Source organism: Lampris incognitus, chromosome 6 (assembly GCF_029633865.1).
Source record: "Lampris incognitus isolate fLamInc1 chromosome 6, fLamInc1.hap2, whole genome shotgun sequence".
Taxonomy (NCBI): Eukaryota; Metazoa; Chordata; class Actinopteri; order Lampriformes; family Lampridae; genus Lampris; species Lampris incognitus.
In genome coordinates, this window is record NC_079216.1 from 10590094 (window position 1) to 10610007 (window position 19914).

General features: G+C 45.4%; 1 protein-coding gene across 7 annotated transcripts in view; it reads right to left on the reverse strand.

Moving 5' to 3' along the window:
* The window catches only part of LOC130113628 (suppressor of tumorigenicity 7 protein homolog), a 78275-nt gene that overhangs the window by 37977 nt on the left and 20384 nt on the right, over positions 1-19914 (reverse strand). The window lies entirely within an intron of this gene.

A 19914-nucleotide genomic window follows, 5' to 3' on the forward strand; every position in this document is an offset into this window, starting at 1 on the left:
TGTTAAGTCCTGCAGGTGGTTTCTTTTTTTTCCTCCCCAATTGTATCTGGCCATTTACTCCACTCTTCTGAGCCATCCCCATCGTTGCTACACGCCCTCTGCCAATCAGGGGAGGGCTGCAGACTACCACATGCCTCCTCTGATACATGTGGAGTTGCCAGCCACTTCTTTTCACCTGACAGTGAGGAGTTTCGCCAGGGGGAAGGAAGTAGCGCGTGGGAGGATCACACTATTCCCCCCAGTTCCCCCTCCCCCCCGAACAGTTGCCTGGACCGACCAGAGGAGGCGCTAGTGCAGCGACCAGGACACATACCCACATCCGGCTCCCCACCCACAGACACGGCCAATTGTTTCTGTAGGGACGCCCGACCAAGCCGGCGGTAACACAGGGATTCGAACCTGGACACCTCGCCATTTTAGTTTTGTCAACTAGCCCCTGAGAATTTCTAGATATCTGGTAGATGTAGTACAAGGAGGCAAAAGATGGCAGTGTATGGTGCTAAAGAAGGCTTCGGTCATGTTCCAGTGCTGGGAACCAAATGGAGAAAAGACTGGTAAAGAGGCACCATTGAGATTATTCCCCTTAACCAGGCAGCAGGGACACACACACACACACACACACACACACACACACACACACACACAACTCGGCAGCTATTCATTGCTGTGGAGTGAGAGCTCTCCTCTCAAGAGAAAGGGGTCTTTATAGAAAAGCACCCTTGTCTTTTGTGAGACCGTTTCTACCAGTCTGTATTGACAGGTTGATTACTAAAGCTGCTATTGAAATAATACACTACGACAGGGTGGCCGAGTGAACAGACTGTCCAAGGCATTCTGTGTCCAAAAAAGTCAGAAGTTTAATTCTCACTAAAGCCGAGAGATAGAGAGCACCTGAGAGAGAGAGATATATTTTGGTTGGCTGGATAGGAGCGCCGTAATTCAACCAGAACACCCGGGAGCAAACTCCCCGAGGCTCCCCAGTGACCGGTTCATTGAGGAAAACGTATGATGGAAAATGTTTTTCAGACAACAACGGCCGGCTCTGTCGACAAAAATAAATGTTGATTCAGTTATTGTCTCATTTTTGCTCTGGAAAAAAAAAAGGTTGTTGACAAATATTTTCCAATGTACTGTGATGTAATGATGTGATGTAATGTGTGTTTCCATCGGAGGAAATTATCACTGGAGCAAGTTCTGCTTAACCAACGTTGCCCCAACTTTGCATAACTAACTTTGACATGTACTAAAAATAAGTCCATGCATAAGTGTCAGTGGTTACTATATCATATCCAAATATCAGAAGAAGAGTCTGATTCAATGGATTTTCACTTCAGGTTTCAAGATAAAAGAAAAAGAAAAACTGTGTTTGTTTTATTGTTTTAAATGCTGTGCAGGGTTTTGACGTCCATTTTGCAGTGAAGGGAGTCACATGTATGAATAAATAAAATGTAGGAATTTTTTTTTTTTTAGCAGATGCCGATATAAAACAGTAGGTAACGTTTTACATTAAGTGCATATAATAAGTGTTAGTTAATACATAATAAGGCCCTTATAAGGCCTTATAAAATGCTTATTAACATTCTACTACTACTAGGGTGGCACGGTGGCCCAGTGGTTACCACTGTTGCCTCACAGCAAGAAGGTCCTGGGTTCGAACCCCAGGTCCTTTCTGTGTGGGGTTTGCATGTTCTCCCCGTGTCTGCGTGGGTTTCCTCCGGGTGCTCCGGTTTCCTCCCACCATCAAAAAGACGTGCATGTTAGATTAATACTCCTGCCTGTGTCCCTGACCAAAGCAATGGAAAGAAGAACTGGAGTTGGTCCCCGGGTGCTGCAGCTGCCCACTGCTACTATACAATAGCATGGGGGTTAAATGCTGAGAACACATTTGTAACCTGTACCATGGCAAAATAAAGTGGCTTCTTGTTCTTCTTCAGGGGTCGCCACAGCAGATCATCGGTTTCCATCGCTTCCTGTCCTCTGCATCTTCCTCTGTCACGCCAACTTCCTCTTTGGCCTTCCTCTTCTCCTCTTCCCTGGCAGCTCCATATTCAGCATCCTTCTCCCAATATACTCAGCATCTCTCCTCCACACATGTCCAAACCATCTCAATCTTGCCTCTCTTGCTTTGTCTCCAAACCGTCCAACCTGAGCGGTCCCTCTAATATAATCGTTCCTAATCCTGTCCTTCTTCATCACTCCCAACGAAAATTTTAGCATCTTCAACTCTGCCACCTCCAGCTCCGCCTCCTGCGTTGTCGTCAGTGCCACCATCTCCAAACCTTATAACATAGCTGGTCTCAGTACCATCTTGTAAACCTTCCCTTTAACGCTTGCTGGTACCCTTCTGTCGCAAATCACCCCCGACACTCTTTTCCACCCACTCCACCCTGCCTGCACTCTCTTCTTCACCTCTCTTCTGCACTCCCTGTTACTTTGGACAGTTGACCCCAAGTAATTAAACTCATCCACCTTCGTCACCTCTGCTCCTTGCATCCTCGCCATTCCACTGTCCGCCCCCCTCTCATTCATGCATAGGTATTTCGTCTTGTTCTTGCTGACTTTCATTCCTCTTCTCTCCAGTGCATACCTCCACCTCTCCAGGCTCTCCTCAACCTGCACCTTACTCTCACTACAGATCACAATGTCATCCGCAAACATCATAGTCCATGGAAACTCCTGCCTGATCTTGTCCATCAACCTGTCCATCACCATTACAAACAAGAAAGAGCTCAGAGCCGATCCTTGATGTAATCCCACCTCCACCTTGAACCCATCCATCATTCCTACTGCACACCTCACCACCGACACACTTCCCTCATACATATCCTGCACCACTCTTACATACTTCTCTGCCACTCCCGACTTCCTCATACAATACCACACCTCCTCTCTCGGCACCCTGTCATATGCTTTCTCTAAATCCACAAAGACACAATGTAACTATTAATGTTAATGAGCATTTTAAAAGGACTTAAAGTGTCCTTATTACCCATTAACTAACACTTATTACATGCACTTAATGTGTTACCAAACAATAAAATAAAACAAATTGTCCAATACTAAAAAAACACCCCGCCCCCCACGTTTTATTTTCCAACATTTATGACATTGAGAAGATGCAATGCATTTTGCTATGGGTTTATGCCTTTTAATGAAATGTGTATTACCAAAATGCAAAGGTGAAAGAAAAATTGGTTGCACATTCAGTCCTTTTCACAGAACATTAATCCACAAAAATTACTTTTCATTTTTCAAGACTGAGGTCACTGACGGAGTTGGGGGTTTGTGTTTTCAGGTGGTAAATTACACGTATGCACCCCCTCTTGATATTCCAGCAGAACAAGTTATAAAACCGCTGATTTGCAGACTCTTTTTTTTGGAGGCCGTGAAATTGCTCCAAACTGCTGGCGCTAATAAGCCATCAGTCTCTCATTTACAGTGCCAGAGAGAGATTCATGGTACACCATGTGATGACCGAAGGAGACAAAAACACAAAATCAAATTAAACAGATTAGTTGGGCAGAAACATATGAAAATATTTATTATTTGTAATTATCAGCAAATTAATATTATCCTTATTTTTCAGGTCAATGTTGAGTGCCAAATATCAAACTAGTAGGTATTCAGCGCTGACTTGTCATCTACTGCAGGCCTACCTATCCCGGGAGAGGGATCACTCCTACTTCTGTTTTTTTCCTTCAGCGGCGGTTTTCCTAATCCAAATGGAGGGTTAATATAGTTAGGGGATACATGTATTCTATTTTTATCTTTTGGAGGATGTAATATGATTGTAAAGCCCTCTGGGATTGAATTATGATTTAGAGCTTTACAAATAAAATCTGACTTGACTTGAAATACCAACAGATGGGTGATATTTCAGATCTCTAGTAATATGTATTATCTACTGTACATTGTATGGTGTGTACTGCCCCCTTCCACTAAACCTGAGGCCCTTTTGTTGCTATAAGTGTCAGAATGTACTGTGAAACTCAGTTAGTCAGTCATCAATGTAACTTAAAGCTTATCTCTATTGTAATTGCCCATGTTAAAAATGCTGACTGTGGTTTTTTGTTTTGTTTTGTGGGGACCCCCCCCCCCTTTTCTCCCCAATTACCCCACTATTCCGAGCCATCACGGTCGCTGCTCCACACCCTCTGCTGATCCAGGGAGGGCTGCAGACTACCACGTCTCCTCCGATACATGTGGAGTCACCAGCCGCTTCTTTTCACCTGACAGTGAGGAGTTTCGCCAGGGGGATGTAGCACGTGAGAGGACCCCCCCCCCCAAACAGGCGCCCTGACTGACCAGAGGAGGCGCTAGTGCGACGACCAGGACACATACCCACATCCGGCTTCCCTCCCGCAGACACAGCCAACTGTGTCTGTAGAGACGCCCAACCAAGCCGGAGATAACACGGGGACTCGAACCGGCGATCCCCGTGTTGATAGGCCACGGAATAGACTGCTACGCTACCCGGACACTGGCTGTGTCTCTATACTGCCAAAGGCAAGGACAATTAAAGTTATTCCATTGACATTTTACAATTGTGTGTTCAATCTGACCACTTGGAGGAGAGCAATTCAAGGCAAGTCAAATTCAGTTGTATAGTCCTAAATCACAATTTAGCCCCAGAGGGCTTTACATTCACATCACATTCTGTGCAATGTACTGCACCCCCTATCCTAAGGCCCTCAATTCAGAGGAGGAAAAAGAACATATTTTTGTGGCTATAAATCCGGGTTTAATTTTTTCTTTCGTGTTAAATGTGCTTTAAATAGGGATAAACACAATGAAATCGCTTATGACCTTTATTTTTTCACCGTGCTGCTTCACACCTATAAAATTCCCCTGAATGCTGTTGGGGCAAAATGCCTACTTTCATGTACTGTTGGCAGCTGAGCAGATGGGAAGGTGAATGCTCAAGGATACCTGGGCAGCAGGATAAAGATTGTCCCGAAACTGAAATGCTACAAGTTTGATCCCTGCATAAATGAAATGAGTGCATTTCTATAGTGCTTTACATGAAATGGCTACATCACATACGGTGATGTATGGGTGGCCCCAGTGGGATTCTAACCTCTAACCTTCGGCAATATCGGTGCCATGCTCGAGGTATATACCCTGCCATAACACCAGGCACTTAACCGACTGAGCTACAGGACTATATAAACAGGACTATACTGAAGAGCTCTTGAGCAGGACACTGTACCGCATGCCTGCCAACTCATTGTAAGCTGCTCTGGATGACCATCAACACAAACCTGAACTGTAGTGATAAAGGGTAGAGAAGGTTTTCACGATCACACTGCCGGCCCATATTTTCACAATGGGTGCAGATTCAAAGAGGTGACCCCCTCAAGGTACAAGGACTAGTGTCAAACTTGCTGGTTCCACTCCCATCCATGATATTCCAGTGGTAGGTTAGACAGCATCCTCAGCGTCTAATGTGGTGAAATGGTCAAATGCTAAGCGACAAGCCCTAAGTCTAAATGTCATGATGACAACAGGAGAGGTGACCTTTTACTGAGGAGGGGATGGTCAGCTGACTGCTACCCTGATTGGAATGATAAAACCGACACCCACATAGACATGCACACGTGTACGCACATACACACTCGCACACTTTGCTGCGCTCATGCATGCAGAGATCTGTACCCTTTTACAACAAAGCCAAATCACAAGTCCACTTTATCATTTGTCCATGAAATATTCTTATAGCCTACTTTTGACACCATCTACTCCATATATTCTTAGCTGACCCACACCGACCCACCGTACATTAAACATGACAACACCGAGAAAAATTATGTCAAAGTTTATCTCTTGACCCAGCGTAAGTACTAAAAGTACAGAGATGGGTGTTATGTTAGACTATCTGGTTTTAGCACTCAATGGCAGACTATAATTTCTGTTGATATATAATCTAAACTTGAAGATTGAAAGTTTAAACCAATTTTGAAAAAGCCCCGAATCACACGAACTTGATGGATTTACATATCCTGATGGAGTATTTCATCTTTCAGTCATAACACCATATGATGTGGCAGGAATGAATATCACTCAGACTTAATGCAACTATGATTGTCCTGCCGATTCCTGAATTGTTGCTTCAGGGACATCCAGACAGGCACTTGTGCAATCCATTTTAAAACCAATCCAGAAAAAAAGACCAAAAAAAATCCTTGTTGTTGGGCATCTGGGTAGTGTAACGGTCTATTCCGTTGCCTACCAACACGGGGATTTCCAGTTCGAATCCCCCGTGTTACCTCCGGCTTGACCAGGTGTCCCTACAGACACAGTTGGCTGTGTCGGCGGGTGGGAAGCCGGATGTGGGTATGTGTCCTGGTCGCTGCACTAGCGCCTCCTCTGGTCGGTCGGGGCACCTGTTCCTGGGGGAGGGGGAACTGGGGGGAACAGCGTGATCCTCCCATGCGCTATGTTCCCCTGGCGAAACTCCTCACTGCCAGGTGAAAAGAAGCGGCTGGCGACTCCACATGTATTGGAGGAAGCATGTGGTAGTCTGCAGCCCTCCCCGGATTGGCAGAGGGATCCTTGTTGTTTCGTGTCTGTTTTCCAAGGTGCGTTTTTCAAATTCTTATGTTCACTTTTGCCTCACCTCACTGAAATCACAGCTGGTGTTGCCCGTTGACAGCCTTTGCAGCCTTTGGGTACTGTTCCCAGTACCCAAGACTAAATTGGTGAGTCGATCTGGGTGTTTAGGATAGAATTTTAGAGACGCATCTTACTACAGGATAACGTACACCGACTGTCCATCTCAACCAAGTTTCCAATCATAATTTCCCCTGCACCCGTCAGGATGGGTGAATCGGGGGTAATTCGACCCTGATTATCCTCTAGTGTGCCCCCAGCATTACAGGGACTACATTTTGGGAGCTCATCTAGGCTGTCCACTACGAGCTGTATGGCACTCCAGCTTGGCTATTCATGCCTGAAATGTTTGTTGGCAGAGCTGATTAGAGAACACCTCATCGCTGGGCTCGTATGGCTGGCAGTGAGTGATGGGCCACTAGGGGAGCCCATCCGGGCTTAACTACCTCCCCTGACCTTTGAGCAAGACAGGAAGTAAGCAACATCTGTCATAGCACTGTGTGTGTGCATAAATGTGTGTAGAGCAGTGTACTTATGATGATTCGGAGAAGAAGACTGGCAACAGCAGCAATACTGGTAGATCCATTGCTTTCCAGCACCACCCACACACTTAACAAAATCTAGCACGAGGCTCTCTGAATCAACAATATCAGCAAACAGAGGTATCGCAGCTCTACTTACGGCATCAATTTACTGTACTATTATCATAGATCCACATCCATCGACAATCTTGTTCCTGTTCTGTTTGACTGATAGCTTAACATTTGAGACAGACAGGCTGTGAAACAGACAGAAAAAGAGAGAGAGAGAGAGAGAGAGAGAGAGTGGAAGAGCGAGCTTTACTTTATATGTTTTTCACAGTGATCCACAACTCGGGCCTTATTCCCGTGGATGCAATAAATATATTTACCTTGTACAAGCAATCAAATACATTGAGTAAAGGGCTCCGATGGCGGCTCGACCTACTCTGCCAAACTATTGGTTTTTGATCTTCTGTAAAGAGAAATCAAATCAATAAACAGATAGAGTACAATTGAAAATGACAAATATGGACTAATATCATCTCATTCTAACACGAGCCTAATCTCTATGCTGCTAGTGTAAACACATCTATCAGCTGCAGTTACTGTATCTCTCTCGTAAACACTGTGGGATATTAACACATACACACAGACACACACACACACATACACACGCACAGCAGGCCGTCACCCACGCACTGAGCAAGCCATCAACTTCATGAATATCAACATGAATGTACAGGACCACCTGCTGTACACAATACAAAGGCTATTTCGAAGGGAGAAGACAGCCACCCCGGATACTGTTACCACACAGCTCCTAACCAGGCATATGTCCAATGGTGATCCAATAAAACAAGCAACCCACAGGCAATATACTTACTCTCCATTCCCCCTAAACATCCACCGTGGCAGCTGGAGTCTCACCCTTCTGCACAGCCACGCTAGCAAGATCCTCAGTCCTGCCTGGTGCCTGACAGGCACAGTGATGATAACCTCTGACTTTTTTTTCCTCTTCTTCACTTACAATGTGTATTTCCCCCCACAAGTGATGACACTGGTGGGGGATGTTTTTTTTTTCCCTATACACTTTCCTTGGCTGGATAACAACCACAGAGCTAGCTTTTGACACCCCTGTCAAATGCACACCTCCATACAGCAGCCCAGGCAGTAACCAGTCAGCTCTAACAAAGCATATATTTACTACTGGTACCCTGGGCTGGTTTCTGAGGCGCTGATAGGCTGATGTACTTGAGTGACAGCTTCCTTGTGCAATTAGAAACCGGCTATTTTCTGCTCGCTCTTTCTCTGCCTCTTAACACAGTGGAATAAGTAGGAGGAGTCTGTAGCCGCTGGCCAAGCCAATCATTGTCTTGGATTTTAATAAGGGGGGGTGGGGTGCTACTTGGCCTCCTCCTGCAAATGTAACTATGACAACCACTTAATGTCCCTACAGCAGAGTGCATGAAAACGTCTTCTAAGTGCAGAGATAGGACGAATGGAGAGAGCCTTTTCCTTTAAGTGTTTCTGGTTACAACACAATTCACCTGGAGATAATATTTCTAACCTTCATTTATCCACAGAAGTGAATTATGAGCCTGAATGCTCTTCTGTTAAGGAGCATGCTCAACCACAGTCTCTCACCGTAGGCCGACGAATGGCTACACAGGAGTAGTTGGGCCTTCAATGCCTTGCTCAACGGCACTTACGTAGCAGTTGTTGAGGAAGCAGGGAGTGTTAAACCCAACCCCTCTCACTTGTAAATTCAAAAGTGGCAGGCTCAGGATTTCAAATCTTGAACTTCGTGGCTATACAGGCCCTTCTCGGCAGCCTGGCAGCATGTCCAAGAGAGATGTGGAGAGAGCAGTGAAATTAAATGGTTGACAAGGTTAGCCACTTCTGTGTCCGTTAGTGTTTGAACATGATGATGACAAACGCAGTGATTTCCTCAACAAGATCCCACTAAAACAATTCGATTAATCAGTAACAGGGCCGAACATACAGAAGGCAGAGTTATCATGGACGGCTCTTCACCAACAGCCTTGTGACGTATTCCACTGGGAGGAGAGCGAGAGCAAAGAGCTGCTGCAGACAGCTGAATAATATATCTAATTTCCAATGGTATTGCGGTATGAAAGAACACAAAACAGACAGGCTAGAATCATTCTGATCATCGGGTCATTTTGAGTTTTAAATGAATGAAAAGTAAGCCTCTGCGAAACAAATGACTAGCCCAGCCTAGAAATACCACGTAATATGAGTAGGTTGCGCCATAGGAGGATGCCAGATGGAACATATGGTCATGATCTAACATTGCAAATACAATGAGATTAATTTAAGCAACGTGAAGAGGTAAAAAGGCTTTAAAACTAGGTGAAAAATATATTGTAGGTCATACCTCTACTGCAGTATCAACCAGCACAGCCACTATGTTGGAGGAAGAACAAAAAGGCCAACATTTTTCTACTGATTCTTCCTCGCTGATCGTTTCCCCTTTTTTTTTGGGTACAATCTAAACAACCAACCAGAACAAAGAAAGTATCTGTCTTTGTTTCAATGTCATGGAGAAGGAGGTGACAATTAAGCTGCACTCCTCCAATGTGGTGGCCCGCCCCTTGTAACCAACTGTAGCGTCCGAAACAGGTTTTCGCAAATAATATTCTGACTTTAGCATACAGCCCAAGTGTTAATCGTATTAAGGGTTGCACTGCAAGCTACCCCAAATCTCCCTCTCGGCACATTAGCCATGCACATACACGGATGAGCCAAAACATTATGACCACTCACAGGTGAACTGAATAACGTCGATCATTTCCAAACAAGGGCACATGTCAAGGTCCGGATAAATTAGATGGTATGTTCTTGTCAGTTCTTGTAGTCAACATGTTGGATGCAGGAGAAATGGGCAGGAGTAAAGACCTGAGCGACTGAGAAGGGCCAAATTGTTACGGCCAGACAACTGCGTCAGCGCATCTCTGAAAAGGCAAGGCTTGTGAGGTGCTCCCAGTCAGCAGTGGTGAGTACCTATCGACAGTGGTCCGAGGAGGGACAAACCACAAACTGACGACAGGGTGTTGGGCGCCCGAGAACTGTCGATGCACGAGGGAAACAAAGACTATCCCATCTGGTCTGAACTGACAGATGGTCTACTGTGGCACAAGTCATAGAAAATCTTAATGATGGTTGTGGGAGGAATGTGTCACAACACACAGTGTATCGTACCCTGCTGCGTATGGGGGTATGGGGCTGCATACCCACAGACCAGTCACAGTGCCCATGATGATCCCTGTTCACCATCAAAAGCAGGTAGAATGGGCACACGAGCATCAGAACTGGACCTTGGAGCAGTGGAGCAAGGTCACCTGGTCCAATGAGCCTTGCTTTCTTTTAGATCACGTGGATGGCTGTGTACATGTGTGCCATTTACCTGGGGTACCAGGATGCATTGCGGGACGACGACAAGCCAGTGGAGGGATTGTGATACTCTGGGCAATGTTTTGCTGGGAAAACCTGGGTCCAGCCATTCATATGGATTTCAATTTGACATGTGCCACCTGCCTAAACATCACTGCAAACCAAGTACACCCCTTCATGACAATGGTATTACCTGATGGCAGTGGCCTCTTGCAGCAGGATAACGCGCCCTGCCACGCTGCACACATTGTTCGGGAATGGTTTGAGGAACACGATGAAGCGTTCAAGGTGTTGCCCTGGCTTCCAACTTCTCCAGATCTCAATCTGATTGAGCATCTGTGGGATGTGGTGGACCGACAAGTCAGATCCACAGCGGCTCCACCTTGCAACTTACAGGACCTGAAGGATCTGCTGTTTATGTTTTGCTACCAGATACCACAGGACACCTTAAGGGGTCTTGTAGAGTCCATGCCTCAGCAGGTTGGTACTGTTTTAGCAGCACATGGAGGACCAACAGCATATTAAGCAGATGGCCATAATGTTTTGCCTCATCAGCGTATAATGATGAAGGCAGTGTTTGCCAATAGCAGTGATGTTTTCTTTCCACACCTTGTTCTCCCATAGCAGACAGCCCAATCTATTTGACCGAGTAATCAACGCTGGTCCACTGAACTTGACTTATTCATTGGTATGGCTAATTTAAAAGTTTTCTTATCCCTTAATCAATGTTATTAGGAGGTCAGCCTGTTCCTCACTGTGATACTGACTGGTTAATCCAGACACAGCATTAGGTTTTAAGATGAGCTTGACTTTGATACATTTTGGAAAACGTTTTGAGCTGTTGCAGCCAGTGCCAATAATGGTACATCTATTCATAGAACTCCTTCCTTCTCCAGGGGTGCTAGTTCAAGGTGGCCCAACCTTTTGACCCACGGACAAATACAGGACCACAAACGGTACAAGGGACATGGATCAACCCCTAATCTTGGCAGTGGATGTCAATGTCTTGACTAACCTAGTTAAGACACCAGGAAATAGAACCCCTAACCCTGACTATAACTTACACCACTAGTAAAATGTGTGCGCACGCGCACACACACACACACACACACACACACACACATATAAACAGATCTCAGAAGCAGATAAAAACAAGCAACTTCCTTATTATAAGCAGAGTTCACACACTTAACAACTTTTGCAAGGTGTATTTTATACTCGTCCATTTCAAGCCACTAATTGTTGAAGGTGCACCTATCCAGTCCACTGTTGAGTAGATAGGTAGCTAACTAATATGAAAGCGAGCTAGCGGTGGCACATGTAAGCAAAGTGGGATAAACTGTTGCATACACACAAACAACATAAATTCTAGTCTCACTGCAGTGTGCATACCTGCTGTTACTTTTTCTTTTTAATTCATCAAATCAGTGTTTAACAGAGCTTATGCTGATTTAGACGGATTTCCGGGACTCTTCCAGAATTTTAACAACGTTTCAATTTTCCATAACTTTTCAGGTCCTGAGGATTCTATGTTCAAATATGCCGACTTTTCCAGGTTTTTGATGACCGTGTAAACCTCGAATGCGGCAAATTAAGGAATTCGAACCCTTAAAAAAAAAAAACAAGGAAAAAAACCCCCCAAAACATAAAATAAAAGCCAGGTAGGTTGCGAGACATGAGGTTCTTCACACTCGGACATAACCACCGAGTATCTTCACATCAGGCATCTCTGGCAGAAACAACAGTGAAACCTGGTGACAAATTCTGTGGCCGGTGGGTTGAAAGAATTCAAAACGGACTTATTCTGCCATGATTCAACTGAGAGCCACAGAATGACCTCACCTTCCTGGGGTCTGGCCAAGTCTGCGGACATTAAAAAGCAGTGCCTCAGCTCTGTTAATATTGGCCAGTGCCACAGAGAGCTGAAGGTTATGGATGACGGCTACTGGGAGCAAGTCCCATTTGTTCAAATAGTTCCATCATCGGCCTCAGATCCTTACATGGAGTTTTGCGGAGGGAAAACGTTGCTAAAATGACTGGATAAAATTCAAAATATTTCCTGGACTGTGCTGAAATAGTTGAGAATTTGTCTCTAGTGCTCCGAGGCTGTGTCAACCCTTTGGCTCAAGAGAACTGTGCGTCTTTCAAGAACTGTGATTTGAGATTTCACATTCTAGTCCACCTCCTACGTAGACTAGGTAACAAGACTGCCAATGGAAATAGATTAAGTGATAAAGACTATTAGATCTGTAAAAGGCAGTAAGTAGGTTTTTACAGACAAAAAAAAAATACTTGACCTTACAAAAGCCAATAACAAGAAATCAGACCACAAAGGCACTCAATAATTATCTAAATAATGTTTATGCACTTGGCAATTTCAGGGAACCACTTACTTTGAGAATGTTTTATTCAGCTGTAATAATCCAATTTCAAGAGAAGGGCAGAGCCATACAGATGTGGCGATGACACATCCTTCAGTCAGCTATCACTATGGAAACAGGAGAAGGAGTCTCCTTGGCCAAATCACTGCTCAGACACCAGATTACGAACAAGATCTCCTCACTCACCTTAACATGAAACGTGTGTGAGAGATAGTTTGCCGTTTGGTGAATGCCTTTATCCAAAACCACATCAAGAACCCCCCCCCACACACACTTTTTTTCCCTCCCGATTGTACTCGGCCAATTACCCCGCTCTTCTGAGCCGTCCTGCACCACCCCCTCTGCCGATCCGGGGAGGGCTGTAGACTACCACATGCCTCTTCCGATACATGTGGAGTCGCCAGCCGCTTCTTCTCACCTGACAGTGAGGAGTTTCACCAGGGGGATGTAGCGCGTGGGAGGGTCACACTATTCCCCCCAGTTCCCCCTCCACCCCGAACAGACGCCCCGAACCGACCAGATGAGGCGCTAGCTAGTCAGGCGTCCCTACAGACACGGCCGATTGTGTCTGTAGGGACGCCTGACCAAGCTGGAGGTAACACAGGGATTCGAACCAGCGATCCCCGTGTTGGTAGGCAATTGGAATAGACCACTATGCTACCCGGATGCCCCCCCCTCAACCCATCAAGAATTTTGAGTACACATAGTATTAACAAGACTAATCATTGCAGTTTCCATGAAATTCTTCATCAACTGAACTATATTGGACCAGGGACCTTAAAGAGTAGAGTGGACACTTGTTTTCAGCTTGTCCCCACCCACTCACATTTTGGAAAAGACAAAATAGGGGCGGAGAGCAAGCGAAATAGTGATGGTGTTGTGAGGGGCTCCATGTGGGCTGTCAACACAATAGAATACAAGGTGCCGGTGACTTCGGTGTCCTCATATGATGCCGGCAAATTAGGAGGGCTTAACTGTAATGTGCTCGTTACCCTGGAAGAGGCATACGCCGTCCCCCTTAAAGCAGCTTTGTGATGTGGTCACGTCTCATTGGAATGATCACTAGGGCAATCAGTTTTACCATCGAAGGGAAATACCAACATGCTTTCAGCTCAAAAAAATGTAGTTTAAGGTTTACTACCACCTTTAAAACTGAGGCACCAATCTGCCCGACTGTAAATCCCACATTGGTCATGCGGCAACAAACTTTATGGGGAACCGAATTTCAAATCAGAGCGTCTGCTTAGGTGAGCTTACTGGGTCACCGGTGACCACCGAACTACATTCTGTTATTTAGATTCCTTAAGCTGTCCCCTGAGAGGAACTCCTTATTTTTAAGATTGCTTATCTAAAATAAACCCCTTTTTGGCTCACCCGCACCCTGGCCGCCACATGAGCTCACGAGACAAATATAGCCAAAGTCAGCAGTTACCACAGAAACCCAGTCCTTCTGCCGTTTTGCCGCTCTTACGCCGAGGGTTACCACGGTAACAGAGACAGCTGGTTGCCGTCAGAGCGCTGTTTGGCTTTTATTGAATGGCCATTTTTCAGTAAGCACCTTTCGAGTTGTGCGTGCATTTGTGCACGCACAACTCGGATTGTAATCTGCACTTCCTGTAAAGATATTTTCACCTTAAAATCCCAATCAGTCAATATCAATATCACCAGGCTGCTGTTGCATTTCAGCAGGCTTAAGTGCATACTACCACACTGCTGTAATGTCACAGGTTCTCTCTCTCTCTCTCCGTCTCACTCTCTCTGTCTGTCTGTCTGACTTTCTCTCTGTGTCTGTTTGTCTCTGTCTCTGTCTCTGCCTCTCTCTCTCTCTCTCTCTCTCTCTCTCTCTCTCTCTCTCTCTCTCTCTCTCTCTCTCTCTCTCTCTCTCTATCTATCTATCTGTCTCTCTCTGTCTGTCTGTTTGACTTTCTCTCTGTGTCTGTCTGTCTCTATCGGTCTCTCTCTATCTGTCTCTTGCTCTCCCTCCGTCTCTCTCTCTCTGACTGTCTCTCTGTCTCTGCCTCTCTCTCTCTCTATCTGTCTCTCTCTCTCTGTCTGACTGTCTCTGTCTCTCAATCTCTCTGTCTGTGTCTCTCTCTCTCTCTGTCTGACTGTCTCTGTCTGCCTCTCTGTCTCTATCTGTCTCGCTCTCTCTGTCTGTCTGTCTGTCTGTCTGTCTGTCTGTCTGTCTGTCTGTCTGTCTGTCTCTCGCTCTCCCTCCGTCTCTCTCTCTCTCTCGTGCTCTAATGATTTAAAGAACCATCATTTAAAGAGTATGGATGCACTTGTTTTCAACCTGTTTCTGCATATCGTTAGCCTCATAGGATAAATGCCTAAGTCATTTTTTGGCCAAATTGAGATTTCTGCCTACATGTGTTCTCCTCAAGCTGCTGCATCACCCTGGATTAGTGCCTATGTCCTAAGCCAATCAGAACACTTTTTACATTCGAAAATGACAATCTGCCTAAGTCACTCGTGTGACTTGAGCATTTTTACGTTGAAAAAAATAAAGAAAAAAGTCGCATACAAGAAAGGCTCCTGGTGCTCGGCTTTCTCTCTTTCCTTATCTGGTAAGATAATTAATATTTCTTTGATTTACTGTAGGCCTAGTGTAAATGTACTCAGCGGATATGAAAATGCGTTTTTTCTTATTATCCGAAAATCGTAAAAAATGACTTAGGCATTTATCCTATGAGGCTAACGATATTCACATTTACAAAAAAGGGGTGTAAATGAGGAGGACAGTGACGGTGGTGTGTATGCGCGAGCGTGTGTGTGTGTATGTGTGTGGGGGGGTAGCCTTCCTGGTTGCCTCATATTTTGTTGGTCTAACATGTTGGATGCCTTGTGTGTCCCCTACATCATAAGGGTTGTGCCGTTTTTGATGAACCCATGTAAAGATGTGTATCTGGAGGGGGTTGATCATCATGTGCATTTTCCCCCGAACGTAAGAAAAAAGCACAGCTTTTCCCTGTGGCCACGTAATGCATTTTGTTTTTTGTTTAACTTGTCACGAGGGCAATAACTTCTACCATTCCAGGCCTACACAAACATGTTTTCAGCTCAAACGATGCAAAAAAGGGGTTACTACCCCTTGAAAAAAAAAATCAATAGCCCTTCTCTTAACCGTCAACGCTATCTGAGAGATTACAACTTCCAATGTTCTCTTTTCTCCCCTTGCATAGGCCGATTTGCAAGAATATGGATTCTTTCAAGTCCTTCCTGATAGCAACCCCTCCAGCGCTCGGGCCAATAAAGTGACAGAAAGACGGGAGGCAGCAGCCAATTACACACAAACCTTTGTGGTGGGGTGTGCGGACGCGAGCTGGGGGATGAGGATGCGGTAAAATGTCTGATAATGAGCTGTGTGTGTGTGTGTATGTGGGGGGTATGTGAGAGTCAGCATATTTTCGTTTAGCCAAATAGCGTTGTAAATTATGTTATTTCAGTTTGGTTACACTGAGCTTAGCCAAGTGTAATCATGAACGCTTGAATATAATTCAAGAAAATAGACCATTTCACAATTGCGGTACGCCAAGAATAAAAACCTTTAGTGTTATCATTCAATAAATCTCAAGTCCAGAAGATGCTATCGTACTCGTTTAATCGCTTGATGGGAAAAGACTACGGTTACCCATCATCTTTTAGAGATTACCATGATTTCTTTGTTTGTTCTTTTCTTTGTGGATTCCCCCCCCCCCTTTTTCTCGTCAATTGCACTTGGCCAATTACCGCACTCGGTCGCTGCTTCACCCCCTCTGCTGATCTGAGGAGGGCTGCAGACTATCACACGCCTCCTCCGATACATGTGGAGTCGCCAGCCGTTTCTTTTCACCTGACAGCGAGGAGTTTCACCAGGGGGACTTAGCACATGGGAGGAGAACGCTATTCCCCCCAGTTCTCCCTCCCCCCTGAACAGGCACCCCGATCGACCAGAGGAGGCGCTGGTGCAGCGACCAGGACACATAACCACATCTGGCTTCCCACCTGCAAACATGGCCGACTGTGTCTGTAGGGACGCCCAATCAAGCTGCAGGTAACATGGGGATTCGAACCTGTGATCCCCATGTTGGTAGGCAACAGAATAGACCGCTACGCCACCCAGACACCCCTGTATTTGGGAGTTTTTTTTTTTTTAATTCTACAAGAGTTTGTGTTATTGTTTCCCCTCAAACAGTGGGCAAATTATTTTGGGACCAAACTAGTATGAGGGTCTTGATTTGAGCTTTTGTCACAGCTTGGGTTCGAGGAGTCCATCTGCTGCTGGCGGCACTGAGTGGATTTAAAGATTTGAGTATATTCATTGGGCTAGAGCGAGTTTAGTCAAGCTAAGCTTTGTTCCTCTGCTGTTCAGTTTTTGTAAAAAAAAAATTTTTTTTTAATTTATTTATTTATTTTACATTCAAAGACTCATCTGAGTGGATATAAAGGTTTAAATGTCAAGCTCAAGAACACTTACAGCAAGAACCTTGGCTGCTTACGGGCCAACACCGGCTGTCGTGGTGAACAACGAGCGTCACCCTTTTGCTTACAGATCCAGTCTCTCTAACATCCAGGACACGGGGTGTGATGCAGTGGAGACACTTCCACTTCCAGGTGGCAACTTTTCATACTGGACCAACGACAGCATGAGTATACCACACCATTGCCATGGAAACACCAGCCAATGTACGTATTGGCCGGTGGTTCTCTATCATGAACTACAGACACCAATGATCATGCGGGTTTTCTACCCAACCACACTCTACAGCACAACAGCCAGCAGAAATGGGGGAGACGATCACATTGATTTTTTTCAGTGGATTATTGACTGAGAGTAAGAGTCGCACTTTACCAACACAATGAAAACGTGTCTTTAGATCATTCACAACCAGACAGAATGACAGAACATACCACACTAGCCCACATGCTATACTAGCCTGAGGAACAGTGGTGACCATAGGTAAGAAAAGGGCTGATTTGCAAGCGGCCATTTCATCCATCCAACCATCCAACCAACCATCCATCCATCCATCCATCCATCCATCCATCCATCCATCCATCCATCAATCCATCAATAGACTGATAGATGAATAACAACAGAACACAGGTTCAAACTTGACAATGTTCATGTTCTAGAGAATGACTGAGCCTCTATCTGCTCACTCATGGCACATTGATGTGGTTGAAGGTGGCAGCTGACCAACTTAAATGTGTATTTGGTGCTGTTGCTGAGACAGGTTCACAGGTTAATAATCGTTAAGAGCAGGACCCTGTCCCACTTGATGTCCTTCAGCTTTCAGATCTGCTCTACCCCAGTGAACACCTCAGGAACCAAGATGTATTAACATTCAAGCAACATTTCGATGTCTCTTAAAAACTATATGTTTCTTAGAAAATATACACCATTTAAAAAAAGACTGATACCTACTCTACAAATTAATCCATAATAAAACTTTAAAACTAATTTACTTTTTTTTCAGTTTCAACACTTATTTAACTGAAATGACAATTCTTTGGCTGACTTTTTTTTTCTTCGGATTTCCCCTTTTTCTCCCCAATTTCACCCGGCCAATTACCCCACTCTTCTGAGCTGTCCCGGTCGCTGCTCCACCCCCTCCGCTGAGCCAGGGAGGGCTGCAGACTACCACATGCGTCCTTCGATATGTGTGGAGTCGCCAGCCGCTTCTTTTCACCTGACAGTGAGGAGTTTTGCCAGGGGGATGTAGCACATGGGAAGATCACGCTATTCCCCCCAGTTCCCCCTCCCCTCCGCACAAGCGCCCTGACCGACCAGAGGAGGCGCTAGTGCGGCGATCAGGACACATCTGGTTGCTGCACTGCCTGGCTGGGAGAGCTGGCGTTGGATCGGCCTGGACAGCTTGGTCTGCTTTGTCCGATGGGCCCAGGAACCACGGCCCCTGCCTGGAGCCGTGCCCGGGGAGGAAACGCCAAGGGCGGTCTGGCAGGGCGCGGAGGCGGGGCGGGCTAAGCTAACTGCTAGCCCATGCAGACCGGCACTTCCGACAGTCATCCTGGCTGGAGTTTGTTCTCTAGACAGATGAATCTTTTTGGACTGTGTTGCAGGGTGGACTGTGTTGTTAACTGTTTTTTTTTTTTTTTTTTGCTTTCTTCTCTCTGTTTTTTATGTTTTTGGTGGTGTCGCTTTGGGGAAATTTTGGATGTGTGTGTTTTTGTGTTACACTGCTGCGGGCTGGGGGAAACAAAATTTCCTTTCTTTGTGTATGCAAGTATGTCTAAGAATGACAATAAACTGTTCCTGATTCCTGACATACCCAAATCCGGCTTCCCACCTGCAGACACGGCCAATTGTGTCTGTACGGATGCCCAACCAAGCTGGAGGTAACACAGGGAGTCGAACCGGTGATCCCCATGTTTGTAGGCGACGGAATGGACTGCTACGCCACCCAGACGTCCTTTGGATGACTTTTAACGATTGAGGAATGCATGAGGAATTTCTGGTACTGATTTGGTGGTCATTTGCATTACTAAAATATGATTACAAACCAATAAAAGTAAAAAAAAAAAACAACCCAAAAACGATGAACTATTGTGCAGAGGGCACAACTTTTGACTTCCTCAACCCACTGACAGATCACAGCTCAGACAACCGAACTAGCTAGCAGCACAGCGACCATCACGCCGGCATGTCGAGAACGAGAGGGCAAGCCAATGTTAGCTTGGCTGTGGTCAATTGTGTGCTGCTGGAGATGACGCCTCCAAGATATGACACTGCATTTTCACTTGGCCATGAATTTCCAATGAAAATTATTATGGGATGTAATTGAGCAGTAAGAAGACAAGGCTGCCAATATGTCTGCTACCTCTAATCTGACAAAAAAATAAATGGAAAAAAAAAAGGGTCCACTTTTGGCTCCTCCTTAACAACCATGACAGGATAAATTAGATCAGCACAGGCTTATACTCCTTGTGGCATCAAGCTAGCGCCAGAAATGGGCATCATGGGATTGATCACAGAGGAAGACCGAAGG